Source organism: Mchenga conophoros, linkage group LG15 (genome assembly GCF_057382185.1).
Source record: "Mchenga conophoros isolate Kocher_MC1m ecotype Shallow Benthic linkage group LG15, M_conophoros_male_GT1.1, whole genome shotgun sequence".
In the NCBI taxonomy this organism is placed as follows: Eukaryota; Metazoa; Chordata; class Actinopteri; order Cichliformes; family Cichlidae; genus Mchenga; species Mchenga conophoros.
In genome coordinates, this window is record NC_140540.1 from 995,407 (window position 1) to 1,015,363 (window position 19,957).

Sequence of the window (19,957 nt, forward strand, 5' to 3'; positions counted from 1 at the left end):
TATTTTGTATGTTTTATTTTTGTGTTGAGCATGTTAACATTTTCCTTTTTTGCCTACCGGATTGGTGTACAGTTAATTTGATACATGGAAAATAGCCGGTTAATTTTGTAAATATAAGGTAAGGGCAGAGGTCACTTCCTGTTTTGGGAAGTAAGGTCAGAGAAGCTGCTCATGGTGACGGTCTAGCCGTGTGAATGTTAAAGAAGAAATGTTAGGTATTTTAGTACCATGGTAGCATTTACTGGATATTGTTTTATAGTGACATTATGCAGGAAAACTCTGTCATTCAATAAGGCCCCTTTGTTTCAGTGTTTTTCTCTTTGACCCAAGAATTGATGTGTGAGAATCACAGGCTGGTACAAGGTTGAAATACCACAGAGATCACTCCCTCAGCTACATTAGTTTCTTAATCTTTTAGACGCCTGTTGAGGCCAAATGGTTTGTTTCAGATTTCACTAATGTAAGAACTCTTTGTTTTGTGCCTTGAAAATATGTCGCTGAGATAATCACAATTGTAGCTGAACTAATAAACTACACAAAGGATGCTTCTTCACCCAAGGGCAGGAAGACGCTCCCTTATCTTGGTCTGTACTGGTTTAAACTGATAAATCTGCTGTCTCATGAATTTTACCCTCTATATAAACTGTTGTACTTGTGAATAAAGTTGAGTCACTTTGGGAAGACAATCTAAAGCAGTCTCTGTTTTCTTGTTCTCCCAAGCTGCTCCCGAGCTCGTACTAACACGCTGAATGGCATGCTTGAATATTACTTGAGAATATATTTGACTGTGTTACAGACTAAGGGACATTCTCTGCTGATAGGTGAAGGTACATTCTCTGCTGATAGACGTCCACGCCTCGAAGGAAGCCGATCCACGGAGTAGGCCCTGGAAACGGTTTCCTTCAATTTTGGTGTCAGAAGTGGGATCCTGACGAAGGTAAGCACTGGTCTTTTATTTTATAAGACTGTGTTATGCCTTTCTCAGTGATCCACATAGAAACGGGATACGCTGACGAGGCCTTCTTCAGTGGCCCACATAGTAACAAGTGGGATACGCTGAGGAGCCTTCGTTAGTGGCCCACATAGAAACACAGGAAGTTGCCTGTTGTTTTGTAAATAAAAGCAGAAAGGACACAGGAAGTTGCCTGGGGTCATAAAACGAGAAGTTGCTCGTTAAAAAGTGAGAAGTTGCTCACTAAAAAGATAAAATTGCTAGCAAAAAAATCAAGTAACCTCAGGTGTGCCACAGCAAAAATAAAAACTAACTTAAATCCTTCAAAGCGTCTAAACCCCTCTGGAAATCACTGACCATGGGTCAGAATAATTCAAAGACCTTAGACGGGTCCGATAAAAACTCAAAATTAACTGTAAAACCGAAAAAAAATAAAATATAAAGTCTCAAATAACGGCTCAGTATAACTCCCATTTCCGGTTACGTGTAACCCACGTCCGCGAATCGGTGAAGACGTCCATGATCACGTATCCAGAACATGCGGAAGTGCTTATGTGACTGACTTTGTTTACAACTTACGGACTGTAAGTTCAATGCATTCTAATTTATTTCCGGAGCCCTATCCCGAACGATTATCGCCAGAAAACAGGTCAGTAAAACTGAAGGCCAGTGCAGATACTACCACGAAAGCTAAAAGTGTTAAGATAAAGTTGAATTTTGATGTAGAAGGCTCAGAGGAAAGTGAGAAACTAATGTATGCAGGATTACCCGCTCCAGCACAGCAAGGAAGTTTCAGAGGACGGAAGGATAAAAGTAGAGATATGTGTTTTTATTGTGGCTCAGTTTTCCAGCAGCCGCAGACACCCAGAGCAAAAATGAATTTGTGTATTTCATTTAACATAAAGGGTGAAATGTTTGCTGACACTGATAACAGCTGTTTTCTCTGCCCTATGCACCGACACCATGGAGAAGGAACATCCTCTGTGTCAGCTGGACCCTCAGCAGAGAATGAACTCAACATCCTTTTTGTCCGGTACTCTATGTCACACACTGTGCCAAAAAAAAACGTGTACAGACGCCACTACCAGGTAATCCCATGACTGGGAGCCACACTTTTGTTTCTCTAAGGTCAAACAGTGATTTTGTTACATAACTCAGACATAGGTTACGAAATATGTCGACACATAGATCTAACCTACCCTATCCACTGTACTATTTCTGCAGTTACATTGCCAGCTGAATACCAGAATATGACATTATGGTCAAAAAGTGAGAATGATATAGGATTTATTGACTGTACACTTTATCACGTACACCTATTAAAACACAACAAGCCAGTATATGTCAAGCAACATCCCATTTTTGCCGAAAAAGCCGCAGCCCTAGATGTCATGATAGGAGATTTATTGACTACAGGAGTAATAAAGCCCACACTCCTGTCAATCCTGTGCCAAAGCCTAACAAACCTGGCGTATGGCGTTTCATACAAGACTTAAGGCAAATTAATGCAGTCAACATTCCTCTGCCACCTCTCGTTTCAGATGTTCACAGCATATTGACATGCATTGCATACACATTTTACCGTGGTGGATTTATGCTCCGCTCCTTTTTCTCAGTACCTGTGCATGAAGACACACAGCCGTTATTTGCATTCACACATAGAAATAAGCAGTACACTTGGACTCGTTTGCCCCAAGGCATGATAGACAGCTCTGCTGCTTTCTCAATGGTGCTTCACTCCTCCAGGGCTGCACCCTGATCCACATGTGGATGACCTCCTCCTCTGTGCTGAAAGTGAAAAACTATGTCAAACTGCTACACACATGCTACTCCAGCACCTCCAAAAGACTGGCCACAAAGCATCAGCAAAGAAAATGCAGTACTGTCAGACTTCTGTTCAATATTTGGGATTCACACTGTCTCACGGAAAACGTTCCATGACTGCAGACAGGGTCAAAGCTGTGACCTCTGTCCCTCGTCCCACTACACAGAAGGAAATGCTGTCCTTCCTAGGCATGGTGAACTATTGCAGACAGTGGATACCAGACTGTTCTTTTCATGACCACATTCTGCGTGAATGCTGCAAAAAAGAGAAGCCTCCTCGAATACTGTGGTCCACAGAAATGACTGCCTCTTTCAATGCATTAAAGGGAGCGCTGACCTCCGCCACTCAAAGGTGCTGCCTGAATTGTTCAGGGGATGCCGGCCTGCCTGAGGGCAGTAGCAGCTTGCTCTATCATGATAAGGGACTGCGAGAAGCTTACACTCTCACATGACACTATTCTACACACCAATCACCAGGTCACGACCATTCTAGCAAACATAACTACACAACATATGCAAATCTCACTATAAAAGCGAGCAGCACACCCAATTCGCCAGCACATTTATTGATCCTATGCTGTGTTCTTCTGACCGACAGGATGGCTCAGACAGGCTTGACGATCATGACTGCATGACACGTATACAGGAATCCACAGCACCACGTCCAGATTTAGAGCAAACACCTATCTCAGACTCAGCCACGGTTTATGTGGACGGGTCCTGTTCAAGGCCGAGTGACAACTCATTTCTTTGTGGCTATCCAGTGGTAACAGTGCCTGACATCATACTAGAGGCTCACTCATTACCATTTCACTCAGCACAAAAAGCAGAGCTCATGGCTTTAATACGCGCCTGTGAGCTCCATTTGGATAAGCGTATGACAATTTACACAGACAGCCGCTATGCATTTGGCGTCGTACATGACTTTGGCACATTGTGGAGACAGAGAGGATTTAGATCTGCTGACGGAAAATAAATTGCTAAATTCTGATTTTGTTCAAAGACTTTTTCAGGCTATACAGCTACCATCGGCCGTTGCAGTTGTAAAAACGAATGGACACAGTACAGCTGACACAGACGAAGCAACAGGTAATGCCCTAGCAGACGTGACAGCCAAAGCTGCAGCTGCATCACAGCTCCCACCTCCGCAGGAAGTATTATCTGTGCCCCTACAGCTGCCACTTGTTACACTCCCAGACTATTTAGACACAAATGTTGATTTAAAATTCATACAAGAGCAAGCCTCTGCATGTGATTACACCTATTGGGAGAATAATGACTGTACCTTAGATGACAGAGATGGCTTATACAAAATCTTAAGGGTTTGATTGCCCTCCCATATTCCCTGATGCCAGTCCTTGCCCGACATTTTCACTGTGTGAGTCATGTCGGACAAAGGGGGGTAATAGGGGCAATAAAATCAAGATTTGTAATTGAAAAAACATCACATGCAGTAAAAAGCATATTAGCAACCTGTCTAACATGTGCGCGAACTAATGTAGGTAGCTCAAAAGCAAAACATCAGCATTTACCACAACCAGATTTTCCATTTCATACATTATGACTCCATCTGCAGTAACCAAATTATCTCCATTTGAAATAAGATTATTTCCAACACCATGGTCAGCTTCCAGAGGGGCACCGCTATTAGAAGGTGATGTAGATATTGCATTGTCCGACTATGTCTACAATCTGGTAGAAACACTGAATAATAACTATCAGAAAGTTTGTCTCTCTCAGCCTTTCCCCTCCACAGTTCCACCAGTGGAGACAAGGAGATGCGTGTTGGTGAAGCCACTAAAACCAAGGACACTCTGGGAGGCCGCGCGTGTTCCAGCCCCAGACTGTACTTGCAGTGACGAGAACCAGCATCCTAACAGATGGACAACCTCAGTGGATTCATGCCAGCAGGGTTAAGACCAGCCCCACCAAACCACCTAAGGCGTCGGATCAAGTAGATGACGTCTCCGGCGAGCCAGCGCCCGGATTCAATACACCTACAGATGACGACTCAGGCGAGCCAACGCCCGGATCCAATACACCTACACACACACAATCACTGATTAACACACAACGCCTGAAAGAGCCAAGACTCAGAAAGCCCTTTGATCCCCCACCTGAACAACAGCAAGGTACTCGAACATCCAACAGGAATAAAAAGCCGAAAGTACCACACAATGTCTAACCTGATAAAGATAGACTCGTTTCATCCTGATAATGGAGAAAATGAAATGCCCATTGTCATCACACGACGCTTATACGGTGTCTCTCGAACCTGGGACCAGGCCAGGAGACGACTAAAGAACTGTCTTTTTTATATATTTAGGTTATTAATCATATCTACTGCATTAACCTTAGGATTTTTATTTACTATTTCGTATTGTAAAGTGCAACCCTGTTCACATTTCTGCAAGCCACATTTTCAATGATAACCCATATAGCTACTAGTACAGCTACTTCAATGTATTTGCAATTAGCACAAATTGATCCTGAGGATGTGCCAGATGTTACCAATGATGTTCCTGATGTGTATATTGAACATTAGGTTGTGAACTATTACATTTTATGATTTGCTTTTTATATTATGTTATTACATTTGTGATTTTTCCTTTCTATTTGAGTTATTATTTTTTTTAAAAATAATAATAAAAAAAGAGTGGAACTGTTAGGTATTTTAGTACCATGGTAGCATTTACTGGATATTGTTTTATAGTGACATTATGCAGGAAAACTCTGTCATTCAATAAGGCCCCTTTGTTTCAGTGTTTTTCTCTTTGACCCAAGAATTGATGTGTGAGAATCACAGGCTGGTACAAGGTTGAAATACCACAGAGATCACTCCCTCAGCTACATTAGTTTCTTAATCTTTTAGACGCCTGTTGAGGCCAAATGGTTTGTTTCAGATTTCACTAATGTAAGAACTCTTCGTTTTGTGCCTTGAAAATATGTCGCTGAGATAATCACAATTGTAGCTGAACTAATAAACTACACAAAGGATGCTTCTTCACCCAAGGGCAGGAAGACGCTGCCTTATCTTGGTCTATACTGGTTTAAACTGATAATCTGCTGTCTCATGAATTTTACCCTCTATATAAACTGTTGTACTTGTGAATAAAGTTGAGTCACTTTGGGAAGACAATCTAAAGCAGTCTCTGTTTTCTTGTTCTCCCAAGCTGCTCCCGAGCTCGTACTAACACGCTGAATGGCATGCTTGAATATTACTTGAGAATATATTTGACTGTGTTACAGACTAAGGGACATTCTCTGCTGATAGGTGAAGGTACATTCTCTGCTGATAGACGTCCACGCCTCGAAGGAAGCCGATCCACGGAGTAGGCCCTGGAAACGGTTTCCTTCAAGAAATAAGTCCTAAGTTCCAATTACACCGGTTTGTCTACTTGCAGGCCAAAGTGGTATGTTTGTTTATATTTTGTGAATTTTATATTGTAATATGTTTTAATGCTGAAATATAATTTTCTTGTACATTTGTATTCACCAGTTCTACGGTGTACCTGTACGTTAAGAGAAGCACAGTAAACATCAGTAAAGAAGAACTCTCGTGTCTCTCGTGTATGTGTACAAGCCGGCATATTCTGGTTTTACTGGTGCACTCTCTTTATTTTTTTATTTTCATTTTTTTGCCTGCCCCGTTTGGCTCTTTTGCCATCAGAATTATTGTCTAAAGGCAAAGAAAGATGCCCAACAGATTTACTTTACCAAATCAACCAACCCAGCCTTGCTGTATTGGTCTATTTGATTCGCCTTTTATTGTTTATTTTATTTTAATCTGCTAAATACGGGACAGACTTGACTGGGGAAAAGAAAAGGGAGAAAGAAAGAGGGAAAGAAAAACAGCGGGGAAGAGGAACGGTGATAAAGGGCAAAAAAACCAAAAACCAACAAAATAAGCAGACAAAAAATACATCTGTCAATCACCTGGATCACCTGTTGAGAAAGAAAAAAGAGAAAACAAGCAGAAAAAAAAGAGCAATATAATAAACAACATCATTACCATGCTCTATGGGAATATAACAGTAAATACTAAATATTAAAATGGCCTGCATTTGTATAGCGCTTTTCTAGTCCTTAAGGACCCCACAGCGCTTCACACTACATTCAGTCATTCACACACACATTCACGCACTGGCGATGGCAGCTACATCGTAGCCACAGCCGCCCTGGGGCGCACTGACATTATTGTGCAGCACGTAAGATCGACAGCACACAGTGTGCTTTAAGGTAGGAGCCAAAAAGGGTGTAGTTTGTGTGTGTGAGCACCCGTGTGTACACCTGTGAGCATGAGCGCGCTTGTTTTAAAAGGTTCCTTCATGTAATGATCTGCTAGAGCAGGGGTGGGCAATCTCAGTCCACGAGGGCCGGTGTCCCTGCAGTTTTAGACGTGTCCTCGAACCAACACAGCTGATTTAAATGGCTAAATTAGCTCCTCAACGGCTGTATCCCAATTCAGGGTCTGCAGCCTTAAAGTACGCAGCCTCAACGATCCTCAAGGGCCATGTACTTAAAGACCACTAAGGCCGGAAGTGCGAGGCTTGTGAAATGGGACGGTCTAGCCTCTGTTGCGCTGCCCAGGTTGCCTAGCAACCATGATACTAACAGCTGGAAACGTGTCATACAGCTGTGTTTGACAGAGATGAAGGAGAAATCTTTTGTTCATTCGTTTGTTTGTTTCTACATGAGCTTTGATCATTCTCTGATTAAGCTCAGCTATTAAACAGCGAATATTTTAAAGTAAAGGCTTTAAAACCAAGTTAGTACAAACGTCACTGATGTCACATGACTTTGCCGACATGTGGCCACCAGTAATGTTTTCATGTTCTTCATTATTAAACATTTGCACATAAATAAGTGACATCATATTCAGTACTTACTTAAAGTTTACTCTTCGGCCGCCCCTCATCCGCCGTTTTTTTCGGCAAAATTATCCACACCCACCGCCGCGCTATGCATTCTGGGATATGTTGGGCCACGAAGTCTACACCGCCACGTCCTTAAAATTCAGGGAACTTAAGGACGCATTTGAGGGCCGCATTTCGAGCAGCCTTCGAATTGGGACAGCCTTCGTCGCGTCGCGGTGACGATCGGCGCAATTAATCGGGAAGACTGTAGATTTTGACCAGTTCATTGAGTAATCTGATATTCTTGCAAAAGAGTTTATCAATGCAATCACCCCAGAGATATTGGTTTGTGAGTTTTGGAGAAAAAGTAACACATCATCCGCATAAAGGCTGATTTTATGTTCCACGTTCTTGCATTTTATGCCCCTAATTACTGAATTCTGTCTAATTGCTGCTGCTAGTGGTTCAATAAAAATTGCAAACAGTGAAGGGGAGAGTGGGCATCCCTGCCTGGTGCCCCTCAGGAGACAGAAGCTGGAGGATGTCTGGTCATTTGTTCTAACACAAGCTGTTGGGGAATTATATAATATTTTTAACCAGTTTATGAAAGAGGATCCAAAACCAAATTTGTGTAAAGTTGCAAATAGAAATTTCCAGTTAACTCTGTCACACGCTTTTTCTGCATCTAAAGAAAATATTGTAGTTTCAAGGTTTTTACTGTATGAGTAGTCTATCAAATTAAGTAATCTTATTTTGATAGACTCTTATTTTCTCCAGTCTCTTCAAGAGAGCTTTGCAGATTATTTTAAGGTCTACATTTATAAGGGATATTGGACGATAGCTTGAGGGATATACAGGGTCTTTGCCTGGTTTTAGCAGGAGATTAATGTTTGCAGAGTTCATATTTGATGGAAGTCTGCCCTTTTCTTTAATTTCCAACAACGTTCTGTAGAAAACTGGTGCTAGAACCGACCAGAATTCTTTGTAGAATTCTGCAGGAAAGCCGTCTGGACCTGGAGCCTTATTATTGGGCATACTTATCAGGGCTTCCTGGAGTTCACCTGGTGTCAGTGGTGAATCCAGTGCCATTGCTTGAGTGTCCAATAATTTTGGAAGAGTTATGTTGTCCAAAAACTGATCAATTTCTTTTTTAGATGGGTTTATTTGTGGTGAATACAACGTTTTATAGAAATCCCTGAAAATGTTGTTTATTTGTATCGGTTCATATATTGTGTTCCCAGATGAATCTTGAACAGCACATATAGTTGTTTTTTCTTTATTTATTTTTAGCTGGTTTGCTAGAAATTGACCGGATTTATTACCATGTTCATAATTTTGTAGGCGTAGTCTTTGTACTAAGAATTTTGTTTTTTTATCAATTATCTCATTTAATTCTAGTTTTGTTTTGCGTATTTTGTTCAATGTTTCCTGATCTTGGTGGGACGCGTAGGCTTCTTCTAGTGATTTGATGTTTTTTTCTAATTCCTGAATATTTTTGTTTTCTTTTTTCTTTTTATGTGATGAGAAAGAAATTATTTTACCTCTCATCACAGCTTTCCCTGCTTCCCATAGAACAGAAGCTGATGTTTCGGGAGTGTCATTATAGTCCAAATATGAAGTCCACTCTTTTTTAAAATATTTAATAAAGTCTGAAGGGAGCGCCATGCAAGTCGCTCATATACTGTTTGATTATATTTGTGGACTGCCAATTACGCTGAGTTCCCGCTGTATTGAGCCTATCCATGTCTTCATTTAGTCCAAGGTTGAGGTCACCTCCAAGAACAAGTGTGCCATCTAAGTGTTCAGAGAGTGCACTGAAAAAACCGTGAAAGACTGAGGGATCGTCAACATTTGGACCATATACACTTGCAATACATAGCTTTTTATCACGTAGATAGTTTAATGATTTGGCCGGGGAAGCTGCACTCTGGGCCTTCTTCATCACGAGATCCTGGAAGCACTGATCGATGTAATCTTGGAGAGCCTCTAAACTCTCCCCGTTGTTCTCCAGGGTGTTGGAGATGATTTAGACAAATGTTGTTAGTTATAAGACAATTGATAAGTGTATTTGGTAATACTGAAGCTTAAAGGAGTTCGTTCAATTCTAAACTACCATTCGCTTTAATTTTCCGCCAAAATCTCCGGCGTCTGACGTCAGTTACAACATGAGTCACTTACCGCCCTCTTCTCTGATGTGTGCTCTCTTTATGATGCTCAGACAGGCGGTGCATGTGTGTGTGTGCAGTCCCTGTGCAGCAGAGGTCAGAGGTGACAGCTATGACTCTCCAGAGTGAGGTTGGAGCAGTCCTCAAAGACAATGCTGATACAACGATTTTCTATAAAAGTGACACCGGCTCATCGCTCTCTGTAATCTGCCTCCTGTGAACAGTGACTGTGAGACAGTTTGCATTTCCACTAAACGTGATGAACATCTCCTGTGTTTGCAGATGATGGTGGTGAGGAGAGGAAGCAGAGACTGATGCTGGTTTTACAGTGTTCACAATGAAGCTACAGCTGTCTCTCACTCTGCTGTGAGATGACTAATGAACATGGAGGTTTCTTTTTTACTCGTCCCTTTCTTTGTGTTTCCAGGTGACAAATGACTTTGGCATTCAAACAGATAACGTCACTATCATATCAATGGTTTACCTCGCTGTATAACACAAGCATTAGTTTATTGCACCAACAGATCATCAACCTGACAAAATTCACCAAGCTGACAGATACGTGTGGACAGCACAAGTATTACAAAGCAGGACTACATGTCTGTTTATTTGCTTTATAGCGTCTTTGCTCTTAACACCTAATGCCTCGTTCTTCACGCCCGCCCAGCGGGGTGATGACGGGACCCCATCAGCCGTTTACACCTGAGGTTTAAAAAGGCTTTAACTCATCCAGGACCTTAAATCCCTGTGTCAGAGCAGAAGGCACACACACACACACACACACACACACACACACACACACACACACACACACACACACACACACTTACTTTATCAGACTTTCATTATGACATTATTAGTAGAAGATAAAACCCTTGTGCTTCTAAAGTCAGCGTTTGCTTTGAGACAGAACGTGTCATTGTGTCGGCACCGGCTCATTGGTTGGCACTAAAAAACTCAGTTTGACTGAATTCAAGTGCAAAATGTGATCCGGTTGGCACACGGCTGCAATGGGACAACATGTGACGTCTGTGAATCCTTTCCAGATACAGTGAATATAATGTGTTTACCTTTTCATTCATGCAGCATTTTTGCATAATGATGTATGAAATGAGTTCAGTCAGGTTGGGTTGCTGTGACTTACACAAAGATCAGGAAGCGTTTCACGACTGATGAAATGTTGGCACGATTTACTATACTTTGCTTCCAAGCAGCCAGACTTTGTGCTGATGTTTCCCCAGGCTTTGTGAAGGTCTAATCCTTCAACCTGACCATTTACACCAGTGACACATTCACACACAAACTGTATTTAGAAGCACTTTGTTGCTAGCAGCCTGTCACAAAAACAGATCATCTGTTTCCATTTCTTTGGTTACATCTTTGAAGAAATGGCAACAATGACACCGTCTGACCGGCGTGAAAGAACACCGGTTAGATGGTTCTCAAAGAGCTCTTAGCTGAAAACTTGGCATACCTCAACACAGAGTGCAGTGTGTCCTTAAAAAGATGAAGTACAGCCACATGAGCTGATGCTGTTGTACTGGTGTGTACTGGTCCCAGTAAAACAGCTCACTTTATTACAGATGCACTGATGTGAGCTTCCCTGCTGCAGTTGAGCATCAGTGCAGGAAAGTGTTTCCTGACATAATAATGATCACACACAATGATGGACACTTTCAATGACTCGGCATTAATGTACCTTTGAGCATTAGCAGGAGTCACCGGTGGCCTATAACAAGCTGCTCTGTAAGCCTATGACTGTATTATCTAAAGAAATGTCAGAGTAGAACGAGTGGTGGTTTCCTGAGTGTGTATGATTATGCTGAACCCGTGTTTTTGAATATTGAGTCAACAGATTATTAAACAGTTTCTCTAATAGCTTTGGGTTCATCTAAAGTGAAATGTTACGCTTCTCAAACGAGACCATGACTTGTTCCATCACTACCCTGCAGATGCTCCTCCAGGGCTTTGGGGGTGTTTCAATTTCAAATCACACTGTAGAGAAGGTGTCGCGAAATCAATCAATGTAGAGCAGTGTCACAAACCACGGAGGCCCCAGAAAAGTGCAATCAAACGGTCAGTTTATTAACAGCCCGGAGAAAACATCAGCATATGTCTTCTGACAAAAATACAGTGAGACACCAAATGAGTTGAGGCCTCAGGCCTGACACATTCCTAGATTATATGTGTTATATGTGTTGTAAGCATGCATGCAGTCAACCTTCTATGTTCTCATCTTCCCTCAGCATGTATCACCTGGACAGTCACGCCAGTGAAGCTTAAGACCCTTAATGGACGGAACATCAACTCTGAATAAGCACAAATGCAATGTGTATAAAATACTTCTGGCTGTACCTGTAATAAAAGTTAACATAATAGAAGGATCCTTAACTAAACATCCTCAATAAACAACTTTAATGCAATATCAATACTGTGAGAAATATTATTAAATGGAATAATGCTGTAAAGAATGTTATTAATGCAATTATAATGATTCAAGTTATATGGCAGCAATAAAAGAATTTCTGGATCTCCACAAAGGCCACGGCAAAGATGACCCACTTACCTCGCACCGCACCATCAGCTCACCCTTACATCCATACGGACACCATATGGAGATGGAATCTCTTAGAAATCCTCAAATAAATCAGCTATAACATTCAGCTCTCCTCTGCAGAAGCAGAGCAGGTCAAATCTATAACTGAAGCTGAAACTCAAGCCCTGAATGTTGATCAGCACGCTCCTCTCACGCTCCAGGGTAGCCAACAATGAGAGTTTCTGAGCAGTAACATGGACACGATGGTGTTCATCAATTCAGACCAGACGGACCGCAGCTTTTTCCTGTGCTGCCATCAACATCTCCACACTGCTACAGCATTTGGTGTTTCATATTAGTTAGTGTTTAACAAACGAGACATATTCTAGCATTCCTTATTCTCTGTCATATAATTAAAGACTGGTTTGTGCTCGTTACTGTGGTCGAAATATCAAATAGCAATGTCCACAAATGTACAAGTAATCAGTATGAGCTCAAAGCTCAGCTTCAGACTACTCTCAGGTCAGACATTTTTTCTAATGTCGGCTCTGTGTGTCGTCATAAAGAGGTGATTTCCCTGATATAGACGTCCAAGGTTAGCGAGCTAAGACAGCCTGTTTGAGACAGTGGATGAACTTCACTAAAGAGCTCCTCCCTCTCGACTCTGCAGCACTGTGTGGGTGTTTCTGTCATCGTTTCAATAGGATTGGATGTAAAAACAGACAGTTATATTTTCTTATTGATAAACGCCTTTTATTCACAGCCACAAACCTTCCAATGACAATAATAATCCCGCCCACAGCAGCTGTAACAGATGAAGCGAGCGGCCACAGAGACTTCCTGTTAGAGTCACCTTCAAACACCACAGCAGCTGCTGATACACACATGAACGTTTCTGCTGTGGTTCATTAACAACACTCTTAACAGCTGGTTATCATTCGTGAAAAGCTCTAAGAGTAAATCACTGACTGACTAATTAGAGTAGCACAGTTTTCATTTCATTTCAGACATGCAGCGGCGCAGTAAGGGCATGCAACGGAGACTTCAGGAATATTAACAGTCCAGATTAAGTCAGTATTTATAGCTGGAATAACTCGACTTGGATTTCCAACTCAGGAAGTCAGAGCAGCGCCCAGTTAACAATCCAAGATGGTGGCTGTGAACGTAAACAGCATTCAGACTGTAAAACGACTGTGTTACAGCTGTTGTGTGTTTGTGACTTGCTAATAAGCCGTATCCAGAGCACTGAGCAGCAGACACATGATCGTGCTGCAGTGGTGCTTTTAAATGCAAACAAACAAGTATTGCAGTGTTTTGCTAAAGATACATGAACGCTAAAAAGCGAAAGGTTTTCGTGCTTTTCTGACTTTGCTGCTGGAACCGGAATCGATGCTGAGCCAAAACGATGCAGCCATGACCATAAAACAGAAGCGAGTGAAGCTGAAAGAAACTAAAATTCTCCATAAACCTGAGAGGCTGCAGGATCGGGCTCATAACACATCAGCACTCGCCTCTCTCGTCACGTTATCTGCAGTTTCATCCATTGTTCAGATAATAATCCTGCCCTCAGCAGTGTTAACAAGGCCCGTAATCCTCTAAAAGCCTTCTCTTTTGACTCTTGCTAAGTGACCTGTTATTTTTAGAGCAGTCACTGCCGGGCATGCTGGTGTTTGCTTTAGGATAAGTAAATGTGCATCTCAGGCTGATCAACGAGGCTAATCAGTTAAGAAGAGAACGGAGAGACTGACAGCACTCCATGGAAACCGTACCTCGCTTTGTTCTCTGTTCCTCTACCAAGTGACAATTAAGTGGGGTGAGAGACCTTCAAACAGCAGGAGAGAGAGAAACACTAACAGAAAGAGAGCGATGAGTTATTTGACACACACACACACACACACACACACACACACTCACACACACACACACTCTCACACACACACACACACACACACACACACACACACACACACACACACACACACACACACACACACACTCACACACACACACACACACACCTGACCTGTCTCCTCATCTCCCCCCACCTGTTTGATAAGTGGCTTCTTCCTCCTGCTACTGTAGCAAAGACATATTTTAGGCCCACATCCACAGTTAGAAACAGGTCCAGGTGGTGACCCGCTGAGCAAACGAAGAGTCAGGTTCACGCTGCTCTGACCTTTGACCCCTGCAGGCACATAGGTTTTACATGCTCTCCAGAGAGGTACAGGGTCTTTCTTCTTGAAACTTCTTCTGTTGGGTGTTTGTGGGGTGGGGGGGCGACTACTACTGAGGCCCAGTTAACAAAAAGTAGCCTGGGTGTACGGCTGCTGTTAGCCTCTCGGCTGTGGGGCTGTGTGATTGCACATATAAATATCTGTTTTCAAATGTTGGCTTACAGGAAATGCTGCTAGTCTGCAATAAGGTGTAAACGGCTACTTTTGGATTTTTCTGCCCAACAACTAGAGTTGAGTCTGAGAAACAGCTCTACCGTCTCAGTCAAGAGTCTGTATTTTATTTTTAGATGTAATCATATTTCCACCAATTGAGTCGTGCCCCTCTAATTGTGTAAAAATTCTATGCACTATTTCTCCTGCCAAAATCAACTTGTACTTCTTTTTCTTGCATGGGCTCGAATTATTTCATCTCACTGTAACATGTGGTTTGAATCAATCAAGCTTCTATAGCTCGTGGCAACATGTGACACGCTGACCTGTAACGTAGCGGTACACGAACATGTGAGATGTTGTTTCCCAGTGTTGGTTCAAATCTCTTCCACTATGTTTTTGGCACCTGTGAGGGAAATATACATTTATATATATGTGCATAGAGTGCATTAAAGAGGACAAATAAGTAGACAAACAGGGTTCTTATTGTCACATGTAGCTGATCTTCCAGGAATAGAAAATCTTTCCTCCCTGAGGCACAAAGCTAGACATGACGCGCTGGCATCTTTTGAAAAGACTGTAATGATATTATGCGAGGACAGGAAAAAGCAATTTACAGGCGTCAGTGATAACAGGAAACCTTCTGAGGATCACAAGTCTCCTCAATTTGCAGAAACTGGGTTGGATTAGTTCAGCCTGCTCTCAGGGGCAAACAGGGAGAAGTGAACTCCACCTCTCTGATCTTGAGGCCTGTCGGCTGACCGCCACACTCCCATAAACTAAGGCCAGACCTCTGCCACGCCTTTGATCGCTCTACACCTCGCAGAGCTGCTTCCCATATATCACTGCTTTGAAGGAGCGCTCAGTGATTTTATGATTTACTGCATTCCTCGTGTGTTTGAGCAGTGTTTTCTTAGCAGCAGTTGGTAACTCTTCAAGCGCTCCTCATACACAAAAAAAAGGTACACCATTGAAATAACACCTCTAAATAAGAGCCAAATGTAAGTGCTGTTATTTGTAGTGACATGTATCACATGACTTGGTGGCACTGTCACTTGGTGTTCGCTCTCTCTGTGTAGAGTATCACTTCCTGTTCCTGCTCAAACACAGTGGTGTTTCTGAGTAGCTTATCTGCTTAGCAATTTAATTAAAAACTGTAAGATACATTCTTTTCTCATAGTATAATCTTCACGTGCTTCCTCCGAAGCACACTCTCTGTGTACTCACTACCTAACTTATAGCCAAAGTATTCACTCACTGTGTCTCTACAGTTTTGGTAGCTTAGCTTAGCTCGTAGCACCATGGCTACTTCTCCTGTCCCTCCTGCACTTTCTTGCTCATTGTGTCAGATGTTTAGTTACTCCTCGGCCTCCTTTAGCAGTAATGATATCTGTAACAAATGTAGCATATTTGCAGCTCTGGAGGCCAGGATTACTGAATTGGAGACTCGGCTTCGCACCCTTCATTCACCCATAGCTAGCCAGGCCCCTGTAGCTGGTGCAGCCAAAGATAGCATAGGCCCCGCTAGCTGTTCCCCGGCAGACCCCAAGCAGCTGGGGAAAGAGGGCGGCTGGGTTACGGTGAGGAGGAAGCATAGTCCTAAACAGAAGCCCCAGGTACACCACCAACCCGTTCATGTGTCTAACCGTTTTTCCCCACTCGGCGACACACCCGCCGGGGGTCAAACTCTGGTAATTGGTGATTCTGTTCTCAGACATGTGAAGCTAGAGACACCGGCAACCATAGTCAATTGTCTTCCAGGGGCCAGAGCAGGCGACATTGAAGGAAATTTAAAACTGCTGGCTAAGGGTAAACGTAAATTCAGTAAGATCATAATTCACGTCGGCAGTAATGACACCCGGTTACGCCAATCGGAGGTCACTAAAATCAATATTGAATCGGTGTGCAACTTTGCCAAAACAATGTCGGACTCTGTAGTTTTCTCTGGTCCCCTCCCCAATCAGACCAGGAGTGACATGTTTAGCCGCATGTTCTCCTTAAATTGCTGGCTGTCTGAGTGGTGTCCCAGAAACGATGTGGGCTTCATAGATAATTGGCAGGAGGGCCTGCAGGGGGCACAGGGGAACATAAAGTATGCCTCCCTGACGCATACTGTGACAGACTGTGACAGTGCGGCTCTGTGCAGAAGGGCTGCTGCAAGCTGAAGCAGGTCAGATGAATAAGTGGAGGAGAGATGGATGGATGGGTACCCCGACCTAATGCCCCCCCCCCCCGACTCAGACACGTGTCAGAGAGCAAGCCTGGTTAGCTGACGTTTAGATGGAGCCTCGTGTTTCAGTAAAGCTATTCAGCATCTCAGGGCCCGAGACATTCAATAACTGTTTCAGATTGCTGCTAAAGGAACAATTTCAAATGATTTAATTGCTCATTTACCTGATATAATCTCAGTTGTTCTGATAAGCCCATCCATCTGGCCCAAGGAGAAAAACACCAAAAAGTGTTTGGTCAGGTCTGGTTCCAATCACTCTCAGAGCTCACTGCAGCTGCTTCCCGAAACTCTGGCTTATCATGTGCTGCTTTTGTTTTTAAAGGCTGATTATTTCCTTTTTACTCACTGCCTCCTTTCACCAGCAGCTTAAATGTTTCAAGATGGACAATCAATTAAGACGGGAGCAGCACAGGAGTGTGTGTCTGTGCATGTGTGTGTGCGTGTGTTTGCGTGTTTCTGTGCATGTGTGTGTATACATAAAACACCACAGACAGTTTTATATGGATTTAGTTTAACAACAATAAGCACATGATTTAAAAAGACTGATACACATATAAGAAAGATGTAATATTAAAATGGACAGCAATGTCTGTCTGCTCTGGGTAGAGCTCTGGGTAGCTCCCCAACTGGGTCTAGACTGGGTCTAGAGAGTATTTTAAATTCAGGGAATTTAAAATAGAAAGTAGCTCGTCCACAGAAGGACTGGTATCTCCCCTTACGATAAGGGTTCAGATCGCGCGAACAGGTGTGAAATGTGTGTGTTTAGTTAGTTTGTTTGTTTGCTTGTTTTAATCAATTTTAAATCATGCTTTTTATTTGTTTTTGTTTCTAATGTCTCTGTAAAGCACTTTGAATAACCTTGTTGTTGAATTGTGCTATACAAATAAATTTGCCTTGCCTTGCCTTGCCTTGAGGGAAGTCGATACTCTGGGTTTTTACATGGGGGTTACACATACTTCTTCAGTGAAGTTTATGAAAATCCCAGATATGTAAATGGAGTCAAGACAATATCCACAAAAACACCTTAAAACTATTTATTGTATGATTATCTCTTCTAAGAAAACAGGGCAGTTGCCCCCCTCATGCCCCCCTGTAGATCTGCCCCTGTGCTTTAGGCTGACCTTGTAAGAGAGTTACGTTAAATGCGCAGTGATGTTAAAATGTCCAACTTTACATAGTTAAAAAGCTTCAGTTTTGGTTTCTTTGTTTTTTCCCCCCCTTTTCATAAAAATCATCCACTTGGATAAAAGATGAAGAAGAGTAGCAATATGGTTCTTGCAGACCTCCCATCAGTCTGTGTTTCAGTGAAATTCTGCTGTGTTATTAATCTGTTACTTAGCACTAATGAGTGTTAATTTCACTGACCACTAGTGCTCATCATAGCTTTTGTCAAAGACTGTTTTCCCTGACAAAAACATGACTAAACTAAATAAAAAGTAATACATGACTATCGAAACTATGATGAAATGTACGGACACTTTCATCAATGATTGAAAATGGGAGGAAAATATTCTACAGGGAGATCCTATCCGGTCGTAAAGTGATGACGTGACGAATCCTACTTCCGGGCCTAAAGTAGTCTGCGTTTAATATGGCTTTTGTGTTGTTAACATGTTTAATGTTTTGTATTTTCTTCTATTTAATCTCAAAAAGCTCCTAAAACAGTCAGTGATCACTGTTGACCTCCCTCGGCTTTTATTACCACTACTCATTTATTTAAGCTCAGTTTTTAAAACCTTAGGATGTAACTACAGCCCAGCCCATGCAGCAGTATATGAATGACTAACCTCGTATTGTGGATGGATTATCTCAGTTGTTCTCCTGGCTGAAGTTTGGTCCTTTTACAGCATCCTGCCATGCGATTACATTTGTTCCTGACCACCGAGAACACTCACGTTAACTTTTATCGAGTGGAAAAAAAGTTAGCTTGTTTATATTATGCTAACATAGCTGTGTCGCTAGCGGTCACGTAGCACATCATTATATACCAGCTAGCCCAACTTCAGTAACCCTACAAACGTCACTGCTGTTTAGTTTTCTGTTTAGTTTCTGTTTTCTGTTTAGTTTTAGTTTTTGAGAGCATCCTCACTGGATGCATCACCACCTGGTATGGCAACAGCACCGCCTACAACTGCAAAGCTCTCCAGCGAGTAGTGCGGTGCTCTGAACGGATAATTGGAGGTGAGCTTCCCTCCCTCCAAGACATCTACAGGAAGCGCTGCCTGAGGAAAGCGGGGAGGATCATCAAGGACTCCAGTCACCCCAGCCATAAACTGTTCAGACTACTTCCATCAGGAAGGAGGTTCTGCAGCATCCGGTCCCGTACCAGCAGACTGAGAGACAGCTTCTTCCATCAGGCCATCAGACTGCTGAACACTTCATAGACACCTCAGCTTCACTACTGGAACTTTAACATTATGCACTCCATACTGTACAGTAATGCCACTGTTTTGCACATGTCTCACTCTGTATATTTTATTTTATATTAGAGATGGCACGATACCACTTTTTTATGTCCGATACCGATATCATAAATTTGGATATCTGCCGATACCGATATGAATCCGATATAGTGTTTTTAATCAACAAAGCTGTTTTTTAAATATCTTGCTGCATTTTGTACAAGTTCATACTCAAGTTTAAAACAACAACTACACTAAAGCTATTCTGTTATACCTGTATACAAAAAAAAATATTTCATAGTTCAGCAATACTGATCAATCTAATAAACTTAAACCTACACCATCCTCCCTATTCTGGTATTTTAAAGAGTACTTAGCGTAAATATTAAGCAACCTAACTAATAGGGTTCCAACTCCCAGCAACAACAAAAATAAATAAATAAAAAATAGGGAACCACCCCTCACGCTCCACCTCATGATGCTTAATCGACGTAATCAACCTTAATTTGATGCAGTGTGAAAAAAAATGCACAGAAATCAATTATTTTTCAAGAAATATTAAATAGATTCAACATCTTTCTTCAACAAAATTGCAGACTGCACAGATG

At 42.2% G+C, this 19,957-nt stretch overlaps 1 long non-coding RNA gene across 1 annotated transcript; it reads left to right on the top strand.

Moving 5' to 3' along the window:
- Positions 1-218: 218 nt before the first annotated feature.
- On the top strand, positions 219-5,913 carry LOC146557440 (uncharacterized). Its single transcript, XR_014888654.1, has 2 exons — positions 219-937; positions 4,517-5,913. It is a non-coding gene; the product is annotated as an uncharacterized LOC146557440 (long non-coding RNA).
- Positions 5,914-19,957: the final 14,044 nt, after the last annotated feature.